General features: G+C 47.6%; 1 pseudogene; it reads left to right on the forward strand.

Annotated features, from left to right (window-relative positions):
* Nucleotides 1-25654, forward strand: part of LOC102997223 (dehydrogenase/reductase SDR family member 2, mitochondrial-like) — a 63326-nt pseudogene continuing 37672 nt past the window's right edge.

Here is a 25654-nt window from a genome sequence, read left to right on the forward strand (position 1 = left end):
ATGGCATCAGTGATAAATGAAGTTGATTCTTTCCCCAAGGCCGAGTTCAGCAGGAAGCAGACCAGTCACTGGCCGCCATGCAGGGCCTGGGTCCCCCGGGGCCTGTTCCGTCCCTGTGCTGGGCTCTCTGTGCATCTGAGCAGCAGTGGGATAGAACAAAAGGGCATCCTGGCCAATCAGGTAGCCGTGGTCACAGGGCCCGCTGATGAGTGAGTATCCTATTGCCCTGTGGGTCTTGACCCCTCACAGGGACTCTTACTTGCTCAAAAGGACCTCAGGGCTATAGAGCAGGGCACAGCTTTGCTGATTTCCAGGGCTGGGGGGGAAGGAGAATAGTGGCGAGGAGCTGAGGCTTTGTTCCATTCATCTCCACTGCAGGATCGGCTTCGCCATGGCTCAGCGTCCGGCCCAGGATGGGCCCCATGTGGTGGTCAGCAGCCAGAAGCAGCAGAACATGGACCTGGCGGTGACAGTGCTGCAGGAGGAGGGGCTGAGCATGATGGGCACCATGTGCCACAGGGGAAGGCAGAGACCAGGAGAGCTGGTGGCCACAGTAAGGACACAGGGAGGAGAGTGTGCAGAACACCCTGCCTGCTCAGCCCTGGGAGGGGTCCAGACCAGGAGAGGGGCTTGGAGACCCTGGAAGGCGGTCTGAGACCACAACTGCTCACAGTCTAACCGGGCGGACCTCACTGCTCACGCCGGCTCTCTGGAAAGGGGCCTGTTCATGGGAGGACCTCACTCCTACCCATCCTGGGAGATCTGTGGTTGAGGAGGGATCTAAAGGGATTTCTCCATCCCCAGCCCCCAGAGGGGTTTCCTCCCTTGAGGCCCTCAGCCCTGGAGAGCCTACCCCTGGGCCTGTCCAGAGCACTTACCTTCACTGAGAGTTTGGTTCTCACAGGAGCCTTGTGGTCATTCGTGGTGGAGACGGTATCTAATCTAAATGTATTTATTTTATTTATTTATTTTTGGCTGTGTTGGGTCTCCATTGCTGCATGCGGGCTTTCTCTAGCTGCAGCGAGCGGGGGCCACTCTTCGTTGCGCTGCGCAGGCTTCTTGTTGCGGAGCATGGGCTCTAGGCGCGTGGGCTCAGTAGTTGTGGCTCATGGGCTCTAGAGCGCAGGCTCAGTAGTTGTGGCACACGGGCTTAGTTGCTCCGTGGCATGTGGGATCTTCCTGCACCAGGGCTCGAACCCGTGTCCCATGCATTGGCAGATGGATTCTTAACCACTGAGCCACCAGGGAAGCCCCTAATTAGCAAGCTTTGCCTCAATGTCCCATGCACAGGGCTGCTCAGGGAGGACGAGGCCTCCTCAGGCCACCTCCAGGCTCACCCAGCCCTTCATGTCACCCCATCCCCCCAGGCCCTGGAGCACTGTGGGGACATCGACTCCCTGGTGTGCAGCTCAGCAGTCAGACCCCCAGTGGGGAGCACCCTGGGCGCCAGTGAGCAGGTGGGGGACAAGGTGAGAGGCTGCCCCTGGGAGTTGGCTGAGGGGTCTGAAGTACTCCCCTACCAAGACCCTCCTCTCCCCTCCTGACGTTATTCTAAAAGCAGGCGCTGACCACGTGCCCCCTGGAATGTGCTGTGATGCTCCTTTCTGGCCTGTGTGCTTTTAAAGCTGGTTCCTACACTCTCTCTGCTCTCTTTTCTCTTCCAATCCCTTTTGCATGTATTCATTCGGCAAATATTTATCGAGGACTTGCTATGTGCCAGGCCCTGTTCCCAGCTCTGGGGGTAGAGCTGTGTGATTAAGTCTCTGCTTGTGGTAAGAGTCAAGCATAGTAAGGTGTCTGCTCTCTGCCAACAGTTTATGTTTTTCACGTCCTTTGGTGGGGACGTACATTGGTGGTCGTGCTCCTCTTTGGTGACCGTGCCTGGCACTGAGATTCTCCACCTTTCCTAGACGAGGGCTTCTCACTGTCCCTCAGATGAATCTGCTGCACCTGTCAGACCTGGACCTACCTGCCAGCTTTCCATGGGCTTGGATGTTCCAACCCGCTAGAGTTCACTTAGCCATCCTGCCACCTGGTCCTCCAGGATCTGGGACAGACCTCGTCAAATGCCTTGAGGTTCATCTCTGGCTTTGTTATTCTCCTACGACTTCGGTTCTGTTCACTCCTGTGTTTTGTCCCCCAGCCCCTCTGACGGACCAGAAGGACTGTGATGGGGTCACGGTCTTCCTGTCATTGGTAGCATCCCCCGTTGCCCCAAGCACAGGCCAAAGCTTTCCTTCCGCCTCCCCAGCTCTCTGTGTTCTGCTGACATCCTTCCCGGGCTGGTCCCTCCTGTGTGTCTGCCCTTGGCCGGATGCCCTTCCCTCCACCCTCAGAAATGACCTGAAATCCTAGCTCCCTGTGGCCTCCCCAGGCTCTTCAGCTTCCTTAATGTCTCCGAAGGCTCATTTGTGAGTCTGTAGCTGGGATTTCATTGCTGACAGTCTCCTAACCCTCCTGAGTCATTTTCCCTTTTAGCGTCTCAGTTCATGGGATCATGACTCTTCTTGGAACTGTTTGAAATCTTCCCTCCTGAAGCTGGGCGCACTAGATGACAGCCCATCTTACCTTCTCTGCTGCTCGCCTGTTCTCCAAGGCCTTGCTATTCTACAAGCGCTTCTGCACAGCTGGACAGAAATCTTCCCCCCATCACATCTGCCACCACCTCAGAGGGGAAATGCTCACAAAATGAGTGTCTCTGCTTTCACCCACATGCGATTTTCAGCAGGTGCCCAGTGAGGAGAATTTCTTCTCGCTCATCTTATCCATGGGCTATTTTGAGCACTTCCTTCAGGCAGACCCCATTCTCTCCAGCTGGTTGGGAAATTTTGAATCTATCACCCCATCCACCTCTCCTCCATCCCATCCCCAAGGACTCTCCAGACTCTCTGCACCCTCCTCAGACTCACAGAGCTCCGCACAGATGCACAGGGCAAGGTATGCAGAAAGGGCGCAGAGCTTCCATGCCTTCTCCAGGCACTGCTCTCCCCGAATCTCCATGTGTTCACCAACCCAGAAGCTCTCTGAAACCTGCCCTCTGGGTTTTTATGAAGACTTCAGTACATAGGCATGATTGATTAAATCATTGACCACTGGTAATTTTAAAAAAATAATTTTTATTGGTGTATAGTTGCTTTACAATGTTATGTTTGTTACCATTGTCTATTTATTCAACTTTCAATCTGTCTCCCCTCCCCAGAGGTCAGGGGGATGGGGCTGAAAGTTCCAACCCTCTAATCACGTAGTTGGTTCCCCTAGCAACCAGCCCCCATCCTTAGGTATTTTCCAAATGTTACCTATTAACAAACTCAGGTGTAGTTGAAAGGGGTTTGTTATGAATATCAAGACACGTTTACCACTTCTATCACTTAGGAAATTCAATGAGGTTTCCCTGGGGTTGGGACTGGTCCAGGCCACACGTTCAGGGCAGGGTGCCGCCTGAAGCAGCCTGACTGAGGGCTCTGAAGTGGGGAATCAGAATTTGCCAGTGAACCAAGAGCATAAGTCTCTGGGGCCGAAGGTTTCAGTCAGTGCAGAGCAGGTTTTACGGGCCTGGAAATGTTGGGGCCATGGGGGGTGGGCAGTGAGGTGTGCTGAGAAGATGCAGACAGGCAGGGCAGGACAGACAGCTTCAGTGGGAAAGCCAGGCTCAGAGAGGTGACTTGCTGGGGTGTCCCACAGCCTTTTAATGGCCAAGGCCATGGGCAGAACCTTGCCATTGGATCTCCAGCTCCAGCCCCAAGACCTTCTCCCACACTCCACAGGGGCTGAGTGCAAAGACAGTGAGGGAAGTTGCCAGGAAGGCCAGGCCAGTGCCCCGGAGGCCTCCAGGGAGACACTGAGGGTGGTGCAGAGGGACCACAGGGGCCCCCAAGGAGAGAGAGGCCGCAGAGAGGGGGCGGGGAACAGCAGGCTGACAGCAGGGTAAGGGCTGCTGACCCCTCACCTTCCTGCAATGAGTGACAGAAGGTGCTGACTTCCTGGGTAGGAGTGGGGAGGGGTGTCACCAAGAAAAAAAAAGCCCTATTTCTGTACCCTGAGCAGGAGGCAGGGATTTGAGGCCTGGAGAGAAGAGAACTTTGCTTCCAATAAGGCAACACTCAGAGAGGGGATTTGTGTGTGTGCGGTGCCTATGTGTGTGTGTCTATGGTGGGGAGACCTCAGGGATGGGAAGGGCTGGGGGAGAGTACAGGAGAAAGGGTAGGGGTGCAGAGGGAAGGTTTGCACTCGATTTATGGCCCTTGCCCCTTCTTCTGTTGAGAAGCATCTGGAAAAGCCTGCCCTGGACTCAAGGTGTCCAGAGCCCTGTGGGGTGAGGGCGTGTCCCGAATGTGGGGGGAGGGGGGAGGGGGGAGGGGGAGGGGAGGGGGAGAGGGGAGGGGGAGGGGGAGAGGGGGAGGGGAGGGGGGAGAGGGGAGGGGGAGGGGAGAGGGGGAGGGGAGGGGAAGGGGGAGAGGGGAGGGGAGGGGGAGGGGGAGGGCATAGGGAGAATGAGGAGTGGGGCAAAGAGAAGGGCAGGCCCTCATGTCCACCACTCATGCTGCCCTCACCTCGCAGCCTCACAAGAGGACAGGGGCTCCAAGGAAGGCGGCTGCCCGGGTTGGGTGAGGGCAAGGACTGGACTTTTTGGGTCTCCCCATCCCTTTCCCCCAGAGTCCTCCTCAGGCCAAGTTTCCAGCCAGAGGCTGTGGATTGTGGATAATCAGACACAAGTGCTTCTTTGGAATAAATAACCTCAGTATTTCTTTGGTTCCTGACAGCCCTTGGGGAGGTACTGGGATGCTTTCACTTGGGCTAATAAGTGAAAAACAAAACACTGAGTTTGGCACATGAGAGAGTTCCTGCTGTTTTGCGGGTATTTGTGTGATGGAAGGCCCCGGGGTGCGGGGCGCAGGGGCTAATTAGCTTGTAGCTCCCGCAGGAGGGGGAGGGGGTCCCTCAGGATGGGTCAGGCTCTGGCGCTGGGGGCTTGGCATATCCAACTCTACCTGGGAGCATTTTGTCTGTATTTATACAGTTCAAGTTAACCTCTTCATCTCTGATCTCTTAAGAAAGATCTGGAAAGAACTATTAGGGCAAGGGGGAATTCTAGGGCATCCTGGGATGACCACAGGTGAGGATTATGATAAACGGGGGTGACGGCATTCCAGCCTGAGGGTTCTCTGTCTTGTGACCCTCGAGGGTACCCAGTCTTGTTTGGGTGTTGGGCTGCCTGGGAATAAAAAGTGGCACAAGAGCCAGGCCCTGGCTGTTTTTCTCTTGTTTTTATCCCAGACCACTGTGGTGGAGGGTCCCTTGTCCCGCCACAATGCAGCCCTCACCCCTGTGCTGACATCCGTGGCTGCCTCCGCCCGGGTCCCACTTGTGGGGCTGGGCTCACGGGCAGGAGGGCAGCTTGAGGGGCAGTGCCCGGGCAGAGGCTCCTGGTGCTGCACTGGGGCAGAAGGGGTGGTCCCTGGCTGGCCTGAGGCGGTGTCCCTGCGCTGAAGAGTCAAACACATGAGTTTTCATGGAGGCTGGGTTCTGCGGGGTGAGGTGAGGGCAAAAATAGGTGAATGCCTGAGGCTATGCTTGGTCAATGCAGACTTCACCAGTGAAGATCCTGGGTCAGATTTTACCAAGAAATTGAACGAACCTTTCATCTAAAGCGAATGGCCCTTTCGGCCAAGTAAGCAGTGGGGCAAACATTAGTTGATTAACAGGATAAATGAAAGATTGGGAATAGGATGGGAATGGAGGACAGAAGTGATCAGGGGAAAGGTTCAGAGCTAAGGCTACAAGCCACAGCGTGCCCTGGGGCTTCCTTACATGTGGGGATGGGACACCGTGTGGAGGCAGTCGAGGGACTGAAGGAGCCATGCTGGGCTGGGCCGTTGTGTGTGCCCTGGGTGCCTGGACTCAAGTTTAGAGTTTCCGTTGCCTTAGCCATTGAAGGCCAAAAGATGCCGTCCCCTCTGCAGGGTGGGTCCCTGTGAATCCCAGTGGGTAAAATGACTCCCTTTGCTGATCATTTTATCATAAATTTTTGATGTTTTCCAATTGCAACCTGCTCCAGAGAGGTTAATTTGTCTACATATGTGCAGCTTGTAAAAGGCAAGGCTGAGATTTGAATCCCCGTCTGTCTCTCAACCGCCCTCCATGACAAAGGGATGGCCAGGCTCTGTCAGTCCAGTTCTCTCTGCAGGTCTGTCTTAGTTTGGTTTCTCTTGAAAGCAGAGACAAGGGCTTTTGGACAGGAGATGGGAGGAAGCAGGAGTGAGGGAGGGAGGTAGTGGTGAGTGATCAGGGAAGCACGGAAAGCCCACACAAAGACTTCCCTGGTGGCGCAGTGGATAAGACTCCGCGCTCCCGATGCAGGGGGCCCGGGTTCGATCCCTGGTCGGGGAACTAGATCCCACATGCATGCTGCAACTAAGGAGCCCGTCTGCTGCAGCTAAGACCTGGCACCACCAAAAAAAAAAAAAAAGCCCATACAGGGATGTGCAGGGAGGGTGGCACTGCTTGCCACAGACTCTGTTCCCCAACCCCCAACAGCCCAAGGAGAATATGGAATGCCTCTCAGACGGGAAGTATCCACCCTAAGGCTGGTAGCAGAGCGTTTAACGGAATGCTTCATCTCCCATCCATCGAGAGCGGCCCCTGGGGTTTATCAACACCCCCATACTTCCAGTCAAAGAGAAAGATTTCTGCAGTGTAGCAAGTCAAGGCCCACAGGTACAGTCCACCCGCTCATGTCAGAAAACAGGATGAAGGCAAGAGGGGTGAGTCAGGGCACCTAAAGTGTCCACCACAGGTTTCCAGGAAGTAACTGTCCAGGGTCTCAAATATGTTTCAAGGACAAAACACTCAACCATTGCTCCAGTGAGGCCCCAGGGAGAAACATAATCTCTCCTCTTCCGCAAATAACAATTAGTCCACTTCCCCCAAGTGATAGCCTTCAGAAATTTTCACTGGAGGCTTTCAAGCCGCCAGATCTCAGATCTATGGTTAATAGTTTGAGCAGTCCACGTGACTGTCCCATGGGGTTCCCAGAAGAAACCAGAGGATTCAAATGAGGAGAAGGCAGGAAGATCTGAGAGGAAACTCAGAATAAACTCATTACACACAAAGAGAGCTGGGCTGGGGTCTTTTCAACAAGCGAATGTTCTACCTGTCAAAAAATAGAATCATTTAAATGCAACACTTAATATGGTGAAATTTACATATTAACAACTCCCTTTGCTTTTCCCTGAGTAAAAATCAGGACAGTTTAGAATGTGAGGACCTGGGAGGGGAGGAAGGCAGGGCACCCTTTTGTCCCATTTCTGGTGACCCAGCTTCTGGAGACAATTGACAAAAGACACTGGTGGTGAGACTGGGGCCTTGGTGACCTGATGCACCTCAGGTGTGGGACTGAGATGTGGAGCCTTGGGGTTTAACAACTGGGTATCTCAACAGTAATCTTGACCAGAGCACTGGGCACTTTGGGTCTTGAGTGTCCTGGGTTAGATTTTATCATCTAAAGCAAATGGTCCCCTTGGCCAGTTAAACAGCTTATTGAGAGCATAGTTGGCTCACATTGGGAGAGTTCCTTTTAACAGGCACAAGGAAGGAGTATGAGATGCCAAGCAAAAGAAACCATCATCCTTATCACCCAACTTCAAAACAGACCCCAACAGCCCATATCAGATTGAGTTGTCTCAGAATCCTCCTCTCACTCCTTTCTTCCCCATACTCCTGAAGTGCATCAGCTAACTCCACGCCAAACATTTCAGGGAGACTCAGTGCCCCTCTCGCCTTGCTTCACTTGTTGGGGGTTAAGAACTGAAATGTTTCCCAAAGACTGGAGTGGACCAGTAGAGATCTGTTTCGTTATCAAAAGTTCTGTAATAACACACAGGTATATGGGAGGAGGGGAGACATTGTTTTCAGCTGTATCAGCTCACACCTTAGTAGGGAGGCCCAGGGTCCTGTCAGAGGGGGAGAGAGGATGGCAGGGCGAGGTACCAGGAGGAGTGGGGTGGGCAGGGACGCTGGCTGTGGAGCACGAGAAGGGCAGCTGTTCTGTCTCTCAACTACGCTATCCTGACTTGCAGTTTTTGCTGGTGCAGCCAGGAATCTGGAGTTGGAATCCTCTGTGGCTGGAGAGTAGACAAGGATGATGGTACCACCATTAGAGAGCCGGGCTCCCCAGGCCGGTGGAATGGCTGAGGAACTGCGTCTTCAGGAGGGGAATGTCTCCTGACCCCCTTAGAGGAGCTTATTTCCCAGGAGTGTTCCTGTGAGTTAATTTCCAAGGCCAGCATCCTTTCTCCACAGATTCTTTTTATTGCCATGGAGACAGTCTCCAGCTCTGTCCAATGAAGAGTCTGAACAGCAGGCACCATGACAACCTGTGGGGGTTGGAAGGACATCTCCAAGGCACCTCACAGACCAGAGCAAGGACGGAGGCCTGGGAACAGTATGATTGTCACAAGTGTGGTTGATGAAAGGGGACAGCTTGACTGTTCACTGCCTTCCTCTCTGTGAGCAGTGAGCGAGGGATGGGTGTGACGGGTGGGTCTGGGGCTGGCGGTGTTGAGGTTTGGGGCTGCCGAAGCCCCATTCTTTTCAGCTTCATTCTTTTTCTGACTCCGTATTTTGCTTATCCCCAGCCAGGCCAGCTGATATGTGCCTGGAGCCGTGACAAAGCCAGAGCAGGGCAGATCTGTCCAGCCCTGGGTGGGGGGAGGGGACGGAGAGGAGGAAGCAGCACATTCCTAGGAAATGACCCACAACTAAATAAGTGCTCTTCTGTAGAAATCACCCCCACCCCCGCCCCAGGATTGTGGAGACAAACAACTTGCTGCCAACTTGAAGTGAAACTTCCTAATTCCCATGTTGGGGTATCCTGGCTTTGCCAATGGCAAGGTGTTGGCGGTATGAGGCCAGAGGCCTGTGAACGCTCTCTGCTTGTCCCCAGCATTTGCCCAACTCCTGCTGGAGTCTGCCAGACACGGGTGGGTCCCGTGACCTCTGTGTTCAGCCCATAGCTGGTTACTTTGCAGAGCTGGGTCAGGAGCCTTGCCCACCTCCTTCCTTCCTCCCAGGCTCTCTCTCTATTCTATCCATCCCCTGGCCCTGGCCTTCCTCACTCCCAGGCCAGTGCTCTTACCTCACTATTCTGTGGTTGGGTTATTCAAAGAATCAGCCTGTGTCTCTACTGCAGGCCTCACCCTGAAGGGCTAGAGGGGAGCAGAGTGGTACTGAGATCTCTCTGTTCCTGGAGTGGCTTAGGAAAGTCACAGACATGACCTAAGGTCTGCTCATCCTGCTGGTGGCCATCCTGGTGAAGGCCACATCTTAGGAGACAGAAGGTGGTCTGTAAGAGCAACCCTCAGGACTAAACTCATAATCAAATTTTGATAATAGATGCAAGACATGACTCCAGTTCTGGAGGGTCAAGCTCTGTGTGACTCAGTTTTCTCATGTGTAAAATATAATTAAATGAATTAACAGCTGGGCCTGGTTTATGGTAGGTTTTAGCTGTTATTATGATGTTTTATTACCAAGTCCTCATACAGAGCTTGGGAACATGACTTACTGTTCAGTTATTCTCTGCAGATGCTCCTATGCCTACCCAGCAGGGGGTTTGCTTACTTCCATCAACTCCAGGCCTGGGGAGCAGCCTCTGCCCTGCTCTTCCACCGTGTACACCTATTATGTGGAGATTGGTAATCCCAGCCCAGAGCTATTCATCTTCATCTCCCAGGGATCCCTTGCTGGTGTGGTTTGCATTTCAACCCATCTAGATAAGAGAACATCTCCCAAAGACAATCCTTACAGGTGACGGGGGTTACAATTCTTTTTTGTGGCATCCTCCATCTTTTTTTTTTTTTTTAATATATATATATTTTTATTTATTTGGCTGCATTTGGCCTTCTTTGCTGCGTGCAGGCTTTCTCTAGTTGCGGCGAGCCGGGGCTACTCTTTGTTGCAGTGCGTGGGCTTCTCATTGCGGTGGCTTTTCTTGTTGTGGAGCACGGGCTCTAGGCACGCAGGCTTCAGTAATTGTGGCATGTGGGCTCAGTAGTTGTGGCTTGCAGGCTCTAGAGCGCAGGCTCAGTAGTTGTGGTGCATGAGCTTAGTTGCTCTGCGGCATGTGGGATATTCCTGGACAAGGGCTCAAACTCGTGTCCCCTGCACTGGCAGGCGGATTCTTAACCACTGCGCCACCAGGGAAGCCCCGCATCCTCCGTCTTCTATCCAACAAGCACAGATCACAAACCTCCAACTACCCATCATAAGCCCTTTATGTTCTCCTGTAACCTAGGGATCAGTTCTGTGTTCAGTGCTCTGATTTGACAGCTGGTGGCCTTACCTCTTTGCCCAACACCTCACCTACTGCAAGTACATGCCTCCATTTCCTCCAGCCCTCAGCTGTCCAATTAGCCTGCAACCCCTAGCAGTGGTTCTTCTGAACCAGTCCACAAGGAATGTCTTACACAAATCACCCAGAGTTTGTCTTCAGAAGCTCCTCCACCTTGGGTCCTCACTCTTTGGTGTATCCTATCACTGTATCCATGTGATGTCTTTCTTCTCCCCATGTCAAAACCTGCTCTTAGGAAGTTTGCAAACTCATTCATTCTGATGGGTAAGTGACTTTTAGAACTTAGTCACTCTGACGTTTAGACAGCTTCCGGGTAGCCATCCTTAATGCTTAATGTGGATTAACTGCGTGCTCATATGTTCAATAAACATACCCTGATGATATGCTCCAGTGGATGCTGCTGTAATTATCACCGTCATCGTTGTCACTGATAACCATTTACAAGCACCTACTATGTCCCAGGTAAGACAACTGGCCATAGTAGAGTATAGTGGCCAACATCTGTACTGGATCCCTACCCCATTTGTTATGCCAAAAATTCCAGAAGGACCAAGGATTTACATGTAAAGGAATATAACTTGTGTTGCGGCTTATGGACAAGAACACATTTTATAGCCCCATGTATAATAGTAAAAGGCAGGAAACCACCTAAATGCCCAACAATAGGGCATGATTAACAGGGGATGATTAAATAAGTTATAATACATCCATTTATGGACTACTCTGTATCTTTTTTTTTACGTCTTTATTGAATTTGTTACAATATTGCTTCTGTTTTATGTTTTGGTTTTTTGGCCGCAAGGCACGTGGGATCTTAGCTCTCCCGACCAGGGATCAAACCTGCACCTCTTGCATTGGAAGGTGAAGTCTTAACCGCTGGACCTCCAGGGAAGCGTATCTTTAAAATAAAAAAAAATAAATGGGCATAGGTTTGTAACTACTGATAATGGAACAAACTCCAAGATAAAAGTTAAAAGGGAAAAAAGCAAGGTGTGGCACAGTGTATAGAGTGTGCTACTGCGTGTGCAATGAGAGGAGATCTATAGAGGGGTGTATGCAGAGACTATTTTTAGAAGGAAAAAGGAAGTTGACAAGAGTGGTTGGTTCTGGGAGTGGGATTGTTGATCTAGGTAGGAGGATGGCTTACTTTTTATCCTTTAATGGAGTTTGGATTCTTTTTATTCCTCACCACATGTGGGTATTATTTCTTTATTTAAAAATTTAAGAGATGAGCAAATGCTATGGAATCAGACAGACTTGGACTGAAGTTGAATTTCTATCAGTTTCTACCTGCGCGGCCTTGAGTGTGGTACTTACCTTCGTCTCGTCTCTTTCTCTGTAGAATGGGGAATAAGAGCACCCACCTCTTGGGTTGTGGTGAGGATTGAGGGGGAGGGTGCCTGCGAAGTTCTCAGCACGGTGCCTGGCACAAAGCACACCATCAGTTGTTAGGCGCTTTACATAATCGTCTCTAATTACCACTCTGGGCTCAGTACCACTCAGCTAAGCTGTGTTCTGTGCGTCAAGCACCCAGCAAAGTCTGGTGATACAAAAGCAGTGGGACAATCAGGCAGCAGACAACCAACCATAACAATCCTGGAACAAAGGATCGCAGAGGAAAGCATGTTTAACTGTGCCCGAGGGGTATAGGGTAGGGGTCCAGGAAGGGTTCACTAAAGAAGAGACATTTGCTGTGGGAGATTTATAGGATGAGACGGAGCAGCTCCAGCAGAGACACCACACGAGGAAAGGCACAGGTGTGAGGGCTTGGGGCCCTCTGTCCCTGCCATAGGAGAGCAGAGTGTGAGGGAGAGGGTGGGGGAAGGACCCTCAGATGGAAACAGTGTTGGGGACAGAGGTGAAGCACCAGTTCCTCTCAAAGGCAGTGCCTTGTCCCCTCCTTTTCCTTGTGGCCACCTCCTAGAGATCCTAATCTGTTTCCAGTTGCTGCAGTGGAGTCTGGGGCAAGAGTACCGGGGGCCTTTCTGCAAATGTGCTTTGGGGACTTCTCGTCTAGCCACAGCCCTTGGAAGTAGCAGCAACACGTGCTCTTTAGGGCAGATGCGTTTCTATTCCACATGCTCCTAATACTGCGGTCTGTTACCTCTAGACATTTTCCTTCTCTGAAATATTCACACCGAGGACTTGTATGGATGTTCTGTTTTCTCTATCGATTATGTATCTGCCTATAAAATATAGACACGTTTCTCCCTTTCTGGATAAGCAGGGAAGGATCAATGCAGGGAACTGTGATTGAACCTGATACTCTGGAAGGAGGAAGAGCTGCAACAGCTGATGGGCTCTGGCGGTCACCCTACAGTCAGAAAAGAGAGAGCCCACCTTGATTGTCAGATGATGGGGTTAGCCACGCCTGGAGAAGAGCTGCGTGTGCAGCCTCCCTCCCTGTCTCCTGGGTAACGAAGCCTCTGGATGACCCTGCCAACAATAATGAGATGAAAATGAAGAGCCCTGCGGTATAATGAGCGCGATAAAAATAGAGACTTGCTGAGTAAAGGGCCTGCCGCGGTGGAGAAGCGGGAGGAGGAGGAGACAAGCCTGGAGCAGGTGGACCGGGCCTCCCAGCCAGACTCCCTGCTCTGTTGCTATGACTCTAACAGGCCAAGGCTGCTTGGGGCTTTGTAGGTGGCGTGGTAAGGATGTCAGAGAGGGATTAAAGAGTAGGCCTGAGTGAGTGTCCTGAGCAGACTCTATCCTGGTCACTGTGACTCTGAGCTCCACAGGGGATGGACAAGGTGTGGCCAACATGCACGCTGATGGGGGTTGTGAGATTCCTGCCCTTAGCTTGAACCCCTTGCCTGCCAATGAGCATCAATTAGAAAATGCTCTGAGTTAATGTACCAATTTTTTTCAGAACACTGCATCCCTTGTCTGTAGTGTATAGTGTAAGAAGCCTGCTAATTATGCTTGCCTTCCTTCCTTCCTCCCTCCCTCTTCCCTCCCTCTCCCCTCCCCCTCCCTCCCTTCCTCTCTCCCTCCTCCCTCCCTCTCCCCCTTTCCTTCCTTCCTTCTTCAGTTGGCAGCTTGGAGTATCTGCCAGGAGAGGCAGCTGCTCCTACAGAAGGAGGGCTCTGGGCACTGCAGGGACAGCTGCATGTGACGCCTTCTGGCACCTTGTCCCTCTGCAGCCTTTATTTTTTTAATGGTTTTGTAAAAGAAAAATTAAAATTTATTTTTGATATTCACCCAAAAGAAAAATATCCTCCCGTATGTGACAACAGGGATGGGCCTTGAATACATTATGCTAAGTGAGATAAGTCAGGCAGAGACAAGTACTGGTGGCATCACTTATATGTGAAATCTAGAAAAGTGAAACCTGTAAAAAACAGAGAATAAAGTGGTGGTGACCAGGGGATGGGGGTGCTGATAAGAGTGATGGTGTTTAAGGGTACAAACTTGAAACAAGTAGAAAATAAGCTGTAGAGAGCTAATGCACAGTATTATGAATACAGACAATAATATTGTACTATAATTGTATAATGTGATAAATAGTGCTACATCGGCAATCATATTACCATATATAAATGTATGAAAGTAACACACTGTACACCTTATACTTACAATGTTACATGTCACATTCATTCAATTAAAATATTCACAAAACTTATTTTGTAAGTAATACATGCATATAGTACAAAATCCAAAAGGAATAAAAATTATACAGTAAAAGTGAATATCCCTTTCTTCTGCTCCCCAAACCACCACTTCCTAGAGGCACCACTGTTAGCAGTTTCTGTGCAGGTTTCCGGAGATGTTCTAAGCGTATATAAGTGCATGTCCCCCCGTGTCCCCCACCAACATGCATTTTTGTTTTTACATAAGTGCTAAAAACTGTATCAGTCAGAGCCCTGACAGAAAACAGGTGGCACACGTAACATGAGTCATTTGAGTTGACTTTAATGAATGGACTGCTTACGAAAGTGTGGGCAGGACATAGGAGAAGCCCAGGGAGAATGCAGTAACCAGGGCCAGCAACAGTTGAGTGAGATGGCTCAGTGACCCAGTGTGAGCAACACAGCCAACCGGGGCATCCCAGGGATGAGGCAGGGGCTAAATACCCATTCCATGCTCTCCTCCCTCCCTGCGCCCCAAAGGCTGAACCCAACCTGAGCCGGAGAACAAGAGAGTCTGTGTTCTCAGGCAGAGAGTGAGGCCAGAAGGAGAGGATGGGTAAGGAGGGCAAGCTGTGGTATGACACCAGCACGTGCACTCAGCCCCTCCACCTGCACTTAAGAGTCTATCTGTACATCTAGCTTCATTCTTTCTGGTTGCCTAGAGCATTCTACAGTATTCCTGCTCTGGAACACTATACCATATATATATACTATATACAATTATATATACCATATATAATATATACCATGTAAATATAAGTATATATGGTATATGGGAATTCCCTGGTGGCCCAGTGGTTAGGACTTGACGTTTTCACTGCTGGGGCCTGGGTTCAATTCCTGGTTGAGGAACTAAGATCCCGCAAGCTGCATGGTGAAGCCAAAATATATATATAGATGTTGTAAATATAGGTATACGTAAATTATATATATATATATATAAAATCCCTCACTGATGGACTTGAAAATTGTTTCCAATCTTCTGCAAACAATGCTGCAAGGCATATCCTTTTACTTAGTCGTTTCACATGGCACGGATATGTACAGAATAAATTCTAGGGAAGAGATTGTTGGATCAAAGAGCGTATGCTTTTGATAGATACTGCCACATCACCTTGCATAGCCTTTGTACCAATTTACACACATATCAGCAATGTATGTGACTCCTGTGCAGTGTCTGAACATCTGGGTTACAAAGATGTGAATAAAGTTATTAGAGCATCTTTCTGGCAGTGTCTGTACCTTCACAAAATGCAAACTTCTCTCTTTTTAAGGAAGTTATGAAAATACACATTTCCTCCTTGTTTTCTGTCATTTCTTTCAGATTTATTCAGCATGGATAAAATTCCTCCACTCCTGAATGGAATTCTGCTCTTTCTCTGGGAAGTCTTGTGTCACTTTAAGTCACAAATAACAGCTTCAATTTAGAAGTTAAAAGTTTCCTGTTTATCTTTCTGTGCATGAACAAACCAACTATATATATATATATATATATATATATATATATATATATATATATATATATATGTAAGACACTTAGGAGACAGTTAAGGAAACTATATATGTGTCAGGCACCAGGGGACTCCAGAGAATCACCATTAACCCCACTAGGTGTGACAGCATTGCTGCAGCTGCAAGAAAGCGCCCCTGTTCTCTGCAGAAGCAGTCTCAAGTATCTAGAAATATGGAATCCCAGATGTCTGCAAGCGACCCCAGAACACCTTAGAAAAAAAGATGAAGCAGATATACAAACATTAACAATCATTAAATCTAGGTGATGGACCTTCTTACATGCTGAAACACCCTCATAATAAAAAAACCTTAAATGTCCAAGCAAGATAATAATCAACACTTCACACTGCATTCTTAGGTAAGACTTCTCCTCCTCCTTCCCATCTTCCCCTCCTCCTACTCTCCCACCTCCTCTGGCTTCTGTTCCTCTGGCTGCTGCCCCCATCCCACCCCGTCTGGATCCGGTGCTCACCAATACACCAACAATCGGAACCTCTTCACTCTCCACGTGGTGTTCTTGGGAAGATCTTAAAATGGCTCCAGCCTGGCTTCCCCTCTGCTGAGTGGCAAACACTTACTGTATGACAAACCCTCAACCCTCCAACGAGCCCTGGCAATGCAGGTCCCCCGTCCTGTGGCCACAGGCAGCTTCAGCTTTCTCAGGCCTGAGTTAGGCAGGAGTCTCGGATCCCCTCCAACTGCAGACACCACACACCAGGCTCTCCAGTGGGCCCTGGAAGCCATCTCTCAATAGGTTTACGTTGGAAGGTAGTTTTCTATCCTTTCCCTGGAGATTGGGGAATGAGAAAGTATCAGCCTTCTCCCAAGAAATCTCATAAATCCTCCCAGTATATCTCTTAGACGATACACTTTCCCCTCACCATGATGTTGAATATATCTTAGCATTATTAAACATTTACTTTCCATTACATGCATTTAGAGTTTTGTCCATATTTACATAGTAGGATTTACTACATTAAATTCCATTTGTTTATAACTGTGTTAGAAGAATGTTATTTTATTATCTATTGTTACAGTGGCTTAAACCAGCCAACATTTATTATCTCATACAGTTTCTGAGGGTCAGGAATCTAGGGCTGGCTTAGTTGGTGGCTCAGGATCTCCCATGAGGTTGCAGTAGAGACGTTGGCCAGGTCTGCAGCCATCGAAGGCTCAACTGGGACTGGTGGGTCCACCTCCGGAGGGCTCACTTATGCGGCTGAGCCTCAGTTTCCCACCAAGCAGCCTTCTCCATAGGGCTACTCAAGACAGGCAACTGCCTTTCCCTTGAGTGAGTGATCTGAAGGAGCAAGGGAGAAGCCATGATCTTGGTCTTTTATGGCCAAGCCTTGGAAGTGGCAAGCCATGGCTCCTGCCACATTGAAACTGCAGAAATGTGTCTCGGGGGGTTCCAAGGAGCTCCAGTTCTTTATGTCTCAGCACAGAAGGAATTCAGCGAGAGGCAAAGTGATAGATAAGAAGTGCTTTATTAGAATAGGACGCTTGTGAGGCTTACAAGCAGGTGGGCGAGAGGGTGCTGCATCCAGAATTTGGTGGGCTACAGTTTTATAATCAAAGGAAAAGTGGGGAGATGGGGAAGACCACCTTCTTCCTCATTCTTTTTTTAAAAAATTAAAAAAAATCTTTATTGGAGTATAATTGCTTTATTTATTTATCTATTTATTTTTATTTTTGACTGCGTTGGGTCTTCGTTGCTGCGCATGGGCTTTCTCTAGCTGTGGAGAGTGGGAGCTACTCTTCACTGTGGTGCACGGGCTTCTCATTGCAGTGGCTTCTCTTGTTGTGGAGCACGGGCTCTAGAGCGCTGGCTCAGTAGTTGTGGTGCACGGGCTTTATTTCTCTGTGGCATGTGGGATCTTCCCAGACCAGGTATTGAACCTGTGTCCCCTCCATTGGCAGGCAGATTCTTACTCACTGTGCCACCAGGGAAGTCCCCTTCTTCCTCATTCTTGAGTAGACGTCACACTTCTATCATCAGCTCCTCCTCCACGTTGGGTGGGGGAGTTTTCTTGCTCCTACATGGTCAAACTGGGACTGTCATGGTGCAATGGAAATGAGCAAAAAAGTGGTAACATATATTAAAATACGGTAAATCATGTCAGGTTTCAGTATAATGTCACCTTTTCGTTATATTTTTGTTTTTACTGTGCGCAGAGGAGCATGTCCTAGGAATCATTAACTTACTGACCTCACTGGGCAGGATGTGGGTCTCAGTCGCAATTCTTTTATTGTTTTGGAGCATGTCTTCATGCTTCTGTTGCATGGTTTTGCTGATAAGGAAGCCTGCTTGGTTTTGTGGTTAAGCAAACCTGCTTTCTTGAGTGATCGTTAACTTACAAGGGTCTCCCAGTTTTTTTTTCTCTACTTACAATCCCTTAGTGGGATTAACTATTTAATCACCTACTTTTTGTCCCTTTACTCTGTCCCTATCAATATGCTATTGGTCACAGAGTTCAACCATGGCACATGTGGAAGGGGACAAGGGTGTGATACCAAGAGGCAAGGTCATTGGGACGATCTTGGAGGTTGCCCACCGCACCTATTGATGTCATCCTGCATGTGTCTTAGCTGTCATTGTAAGTTGTGTCTTGTGGACTCGTGACGTGCAGAGTTGTATTCTGTAGAGGAGAATCCCTCCAAGGTTTTGAGTGTGTCACTTGGTCACTGGGTACCAGTACTGAGTGGAGTCTGTGTCTCCCAGAGGTCACAGTGATAACAGCACAGGCATTCTCTGCAGTGAGTCTGGGCCAGAGGATAAATCTTCCAGACAGACCCTGCTCTGTGTTCCTAATTTCCCCCCATAGTGTCCAGTGCTCTTTCGTGCCCTTATCCTCAAATCTCTTATAAACAGAAGGTCTTGGGTGGCCTGGCATATCCAGATATTACTGAATCCTAGCAGGGATTAGGCCCAAGCAGGTACTTCTAACCGTTCCCCACCAACCCCGAGCACACAAATAAGAAGCTCTGTCTACAGGGATCAAGGTAATAAATGGGGACAAGGTAGCAGTGGAGTTGTGCTCAGGTCCATCTCCCTGTCACAGGGGGAGTGAATCCTAACACAGGACGGCTTCCATGGAGGGGAAGAAAAGACACCAAAAGCAAAGGTACAGAGGATACACCTTTCCCCCCACAGAGGACCTTTAAGCAATCTGTGAATTTAGTGGTCCTGTCACACCATGGATCTGATTCCCTAGGAGTAGGAAAGGGAGAGAGAAAGGGAAATTTCTTCTTGAATCTGGGGAGACACTATCTACTTGGCACTTATACTTACTTAAAACAAATAATGTTTGGGTTTGCACATAGTTTCTTGTAATTTTCGTTTGTGTAAATTAGGTTTGCTGGAGGTGAAAAAAAATGAGTTTCTGGACCATCAAGGCTGAGAACTAAGTCCTGGCTGAGGTGACCCCTGAGGTATTTAACCCTGGGGGTGGCACTATTGTGTTATAGACAGTCTTTGTCTTGGTAATCGGTAATAGCGGCTGTTTGCCGAAGGCTTAACATGTCCAGGCACTGTCATCTAGTTTAGCCTTCTCCCAAACTCAGAGAGGTGGCATCACCATCTTTATTCCATGGGTGAAGAAACAGGCTTGGAGAGGATAAACAACTTGCTAAGTTATTCCTAAAACTCGGGAGGAAGTTTACACCCAGACGAGACAAAGCTCATATCCTAACTGCTGTGATAAATTGTCTCCCATGCTGCTGGAGATGGATTTTTACTAGTGCTTGTCATTTTCTTTACAGACCATTATCAACTGTCCATCCTCAGCAATGCTTTTCATGTTGCTACACTCTCTGGTCAGAAAAGAAAGCACGATCTGAACTGACTCACACACTTTTCGGGTCATTGGCCTTTCCTGCCCTGCCCTCCACTAACAATGGGCTTATCCCTGTTAACCTGTTGCTGCAGATTCTGGTGATGGTGTGGTTTCCACGCGGATCATTCCCATGGAGGTCATGGTTGAAGCCAAAAGGGTAGATGAGCTTTCTGTTTTCGACCTTTCTGAGGCACTTCATTTAAGGCTTGTCTCTTTAAACAGCATTGAGCTGGATTAAAAAAAAAAAAAAAAAAAAGCTGATCTGAGACACCCCATTTTTAAATAGGTGAGTTTAGTTTGATTGCATTTTTTGCAATACCTGATGTATTTAGGCGTTTTTTCTTTACCAGCCTTTTCTCCCCTGTTTCTCTTTTTCTTTTCTCCATTCTTGCCTTTTGTTGGATTAATGAAGTTTTCTTGTCTCTTTCACTGATCAGAAGTAGTGACTTCTATTTATACATCCATTTTTGCGGCTAGGTAAAACTTTAAAAAATGTGCATACTTAACTATATTTTTCTATAAAAGTCAAAAGTTAATAAAAATGATGATCCTTCTCCTCCACTAAAGATGTAACATGACTTAATTTCCCTCTGCAATCTTTCCTCTTAAATTCTACATTATAGTTGTCTAGTATTTAAATTCTTGTATGCTTTTAACCTCTCAATAGTTACGATTTACCATCAGTCAAAGATTAGATTTGCCAATGTGTTTTATTGCTCTTTTGGCCCATTACTGCCTCTTGTGTTCTATTCTTCCTTTCTGGTTCATTTTCTTTTTTGCTGAGGTAATACTTTTGAAGTTCTTTCAAGTTGTTCTTCCTCTCTGATGCCCTGTAATTGCACTCTGATGTCTCCAGCAGAGGTGAACATTCGTCTTTAATCATGTTGCTTGATATTTGGTGTATTCCTTCAATTCTGGAAAGTCTCAGCCATATTTCTCAACAGGACAATGTCATAGAAGTCTCTGGAGGTGGGGATAACATTACATAGGATGGTCATGAAAGGGTCTCTGTGGAAGGGATGTGGGAGCCAATATGTAAATGACGAGGAAGAGCCATCCTGGTGAGAGTAGTGTTCGAGGTGGAATGAAGGGATAATGCAAGCGCTTGGTGGGATTCAGGAATCCAAGGAAGGCCCATGAGACAAGGATGGAGTGACTGGCGGTGGGTGGCTGGAGATTAGATTAGATTAGATTAGATCAGAGAGGGAGGTAGGAGCCAGCTGGGTAAGTGTTCTTGGGCTCTTCAGAGGAGTCTGAGTTGACAGATGAAAGAGTTCCATGTGAGCTTTTGTGGCAGAGACACCCAGTTGTTCACCAAAATCCACTGATTCTTTCTTTCTTAGGCTCCCGGCAATATTATCTGCCGTGCAGTTGGGTGTGGCCATGTGACTGAGTTCTAAATGAAGGAATGCGAGCAGAAGTGACGTCTGCTATTTCCAGTCCTGGCCCGTAAAACACTCCAACAAGTTCTCCTCCTTGCTCCTTTTCCCCTGTCTGGTTGACTGAGATGGAAACAACAACAACAATGGTGAAACCTCCGTGTTGAAGATGGCAGAGTTGCCATTAGGCTGGGTACCCGAGTGACTTTATGGAGCAGAACTCCCACCCCCATTCTCAACCCAGCCTTTCTGACCTGGAACTGCCCTGGAGTGACACATGTGAAAGAAATCAACACCCTGTTCTCCAAACCATGGAAGGCTGGTTATTGCAGCACAGCCCAACTAATGCTGCCAGGAGGACCTCGGCAATGATACCTGAAGTCCCGTGGGTCACAGGGGAGAGGATGGAACGTTCAGGGTAATATGAAATTATACAGATTAATAATGTCAGAGATGGAATGGCTTGCTGAGGGACTTTGACTCCAAGCTCACCTTTTAACAGATGAAATAGTCATGGCGCAGAGGAATTAGCTGCTCTTCCCAAAGACACTCAATGGGAAAGTCCAGATTATAAACCAGAACTCCCGATTCCCAGTCCAGGGTTCTTTCCTTGAGATTGCAAGAAGAGAGGTGGGAGACTTGGAGGAGAGGGGTGAGTGAAATTAGGTTCACTGGCCACCTGAGGGCTAAGCTTTTCACGGGTGCCTTTAGGACACCTCAGCAAGAACCTTAATTAGCTGCCCCTTTAATTCTTTGGACAAGTTTGTTCTCCCTTCCTGTGGCTGAGGATACTCAAATCCTGGCAATGATGCTTTGGGCTCAGTATCAGTTTAGAATCTCAGCAGGAAATGGGTAATAACTCAAACTGGGTAATTGTAAACAGTCTTTTTATTAAACACCCCTCAAAGGTTTAAGGGGTTTAGGAAACCAACTAGGATGGTGCAGTGCCCTTGGGCCTGCAGTGATGCTAAGGGATATATTTGTTGGTGTTGTAAAAAGTTATCACAAATCTAGTGCCTTAAAACAATACGAATGTATTATTTCACATTTTTAAGGGGTCAGAAGTGTGAAGTGGATCTCACTGGGCTAAAATCAAGGTGTTAACAGGGCTGGGAAGTTCTAAGGAAGAATGGTTTCCTTGACTTTTGCACATTCTTTGGCTCCCAGCCCCCTTCCATCTTCAAAGCCAGCAATGGCTGGCTTTCCAATGATGTCATTTCCCCACTTCTGACTCTTCTGCTTCTCTCCTCCACTTTTAAAGCATCCTTGTGATGACACTGGGCCAACTGGATAATCCAGGATAACCTCCTTATTTTAAAGCCAAATGATCAGCAACCTTAGTTCCATCTGTAACCTTAATCCTCCCCTTGCCATATAAACTAATATTCTCACAGGTTCTGGGAATTAGGAGATGGACATCCTTGGGTGCCATTATTCTGCCTATAATAAAGGGGCAAGGGCAGGGAGCAGCTACTGGAACCCAGGGGAAGTAGCTGTATGGAAAGAAAGGGTCACCTAACAGGAATGTGACCTTTCTGAGAATGGGCCCCCCAAATCAGGAGTGGTAGATATCATCTGGCCACTTTTCTACCTGGCCACAGTGGACCAGGAAGCAAAGGAAGGACTTATTGTGCTGGTTGGGTGATCAGTCCTGATTGGCATGAGGAACTAGGATTGCTTCTATGCAAGGGAGCAGCAAAGAGAATTTCCAGAACTCAGGGTGTTGATTTGGGTGTCTCTTAGTACTCCTATCTCCTATAATAACACAGGAATTACAGCAACTACATAACCATGGGAATAATCATGGGAATCACAGCAACTACAACCCACCAAGGGCAGGAAGAAAAGGAGCCTGAAGGTCTGGGTTACACTACCTGGCAATCAATCTGGACCAACCTAAATGTGGTTAGGAGATAAGGGACATTTAGAATGGGTGGTGGAGGAGAGAGATGATGATTATCAGTTATAACCTGGGACCAGGTGCAACAGCAAAAACTCCTGTTTCTGACTCTTGTATCTGAATTCTTCCAGGGGATTGCAACTGGCCACCACCTTAAGGGACTCTGTGACTGATTGGACCCCATGCCTCCTGCTTGGGGAAGGAGTGAGAGCATCTTGTACTCACAAGAAATGGAGTCCCTACAATGTACTATGGGAGTCAATACAATGGGAATGAGTGACTCTGAGTGGCGCAAGGGCTGGGTTATATTTGATTCAAATCTATGTTCACCCTCAGATTTCCTCGGTATCGACAGCCTCCTGGCCTCTGCTGACACTACCAGGGGCTGCCTGTCACTTTCTCTGGGAACAGTAAGTCCTTCACCTTGACTGCCACCAGACAGCCAGGCTGAACATCCATGAACACAGAGTTTCTGGCTCCTCCCATGACATCCTGACTTGGATGAAACCTCACACTGACTCCTCCCTCCCATGGCTATCATGTCTCTTTGCAGCCTGTTGGGAGAAGAACCATATGCCAGCCAGACAGGCTTGCTGAGTAACCTTCTGTGATCTTTGAGGCTTAGCATAAAGTGTCAGCCAGAAGGACAACGCACCATTTCACACGTCCTCACATTTCCTTGCTCCACCTCTCCTTTTCTCAGCCTTGCTGCCCTCTGTGCGCCCTTCCCAAATGTAATGGTTAATTTTATGCTTCAACCTGCCTGGACCATGGTGCTCAGTCATGTGATTAAACATTATTCTGTGACGAGATAAATTTATATATTTGTGAGGACATTTTGGGGATGAAATAAACATGTAAATCAGTGGACTTTGAGGAAAGCAGACTCTCCCCCATAATGTGGGTGGGCCTCATCCAGTCAACTGAAGGTCTGTATAGAACAAAGGGCTGACCTCTCTTGAGCAGGAGAGGTTTCTGCAGCAGACAGCCTTTGGAGCGAAATGCAGCATCAACCCTACCCTGGGCCTCCAGCCTGCTGGCCCACCCTGCAGATTTTGGACTTGTCAGCCCATAATTGCAATCGCCAATTCCTTAAAATAAATCACTTTTTATATAAATCCGCATCCTATCAGTTCTGTTTCTCTGGAGAACCTTGACTAATACCCCAAATAAGGCTTGAACTCTTTCCTCCTTGCTTTAACCTCTGTTTTAGAGGGAATTAGGTCAAAATAAGGTCCCTGATTTTCATGGACCTGAAGCCTCATTTCCATCCCCATGTGGATATTAAAGCCCCAACCCTGGACCCTAAGGGTCTATCTCCAGGTCCAACACTCCACTGATGGCCCTAGTTTCACCTTCTTTACCTGATGGCTTTGGTTTCCCTATTTGTTTCTGGGACTTGAAAATTTCCTATTATTTATTAATTCCTATTATTTTACCATAAAATTGCTTTTTATTAATTTCCTTCCTCAACTACATATTTCTAATATTATTATCTGTTATGCAGTATCTCTCTGTATTTGTTAGCAGGAGGGTCACCCTGGCTCTGATTGGAATTCCTCATGTAATTTGCATTTGTCTTTTACACATGTATAACAATATAAACAACACAAGTTGTTTAACAATAACAAACTCTTCATATATGTGTGTATGTGTATGTGAGGCTCATAATTTCTATCATATGGGGATTTCATTTTCCTGACCATTATACTAGTGTTAGATATTTAGATTGACTTTCATTTTTACTATTATCAATCATTTTATGGTGAATGTATTTATGGACTAAGCTCTTTTAAGTATTTAGTATTATGCCTCTAGTATAGATTCCAAAAAGTAGAATCACTGCATCAAAGAATATAAACATTTAAAAATCCAAATCGCTCTCATCAATTATGCCTTCACGCAACTTCACTCTAGACATCTTGATTGAAGTTTACATGCACTTGTCTCTTCTGACTTTGATCTGTTCCCTAAAGTGAATTCTTTAGCTAGCTACTCTCATCCATTAAAGATTTCTTTTTACTGGTTTAAGTCTCAGAGGGCAGGCATCTACAAGTTTTATCTTTCTGGGTCTAAGGACACAGTCATGTTAATGAACAAATATCTCACATATTCTTCCATAGCTTTTGCTTTGGATTATATCTTTTTTTTTTTTTAATAAAAATATTTATTTATTTGGCTGCACTGGGTCTTAGTTGTGGCATGCGGGATCTTCTTTGCCACATGCAGGATCTTTAGTTGAGGCATGCAAACTTTTGGTTGTGGCATGTGGGATCTAATTCCCTGACCAGGGATCAAACCGGGGCCCCCTGCATTGGGAACATGGAGCCTTAGCCGCGGAACCACCAGTGAAGTCCCCTGGATTATATCTTAATGCCATGATAGGTGTATGGACATTTACTTCAGTTTACAAGAAAACCAAAATTGTAGCAGAGAGGTTAGGAGGCTGGGGTTGGACACACCTGGATACAAATTATAGCTCCACTGCTTACTTGCTTTGTCACTTTGACAAATCATTTATACTCACTGATCTTTAGATTTTCCATCTGTCATAAAAATAATACCTAACTCAAAAGGCTGCCGTGAGAATTAAATGAGATAATGAACCCAGAGCCTTGGATATACAGAAAATAAGGCATATAACAAGTCCTCACAGATGTAGCTGTCGTTAATAAGCAGACATCAGGTTCCGCTGGCCCCTCCTTGTGGCCCCCATAACCTGATGGTATATCCAAATCCCATTAGGGTACATTTTGTCGTGCCCTCTTTTTTGCTTCTAACAGCACTTTATAGATTAGCTAAGTGTAACATAATTACCCGTTTTATTCTATTTTCATTTTAGTCTTTTAAAAGTTGTTTAGTTTTAAAAAAAATTAAAATATTATAGATACTGCTAAGTCCTTTAAAAATTTTTAAAAATTGTTGCTCAATGCACATAACATAAAATTTACCATCTTAATCATTTTGAGAGTACAGTTCATTGGTATTAAGTACATTCATAGTGTGCAGCCATTACCATCATTCATCCTCATAGCTCTTTTCATCTT

The sequence above is a fragment of the Balaenoptera acutorostrata genome, chromosome 3 (genome assembly GCF_949987535.1).
Source record: "Balaenoptera acutorostrata chromosome 3, mBalAcu1.1, whole genome shotgun sequence".
NCBI classification, from domain to species: Eukaryota; Metazoa; Chordata; class Mammalia; order Artiodactyla; family Balaenopteridae; genus Balaenoptera; species Balaenoptera acutorostrata.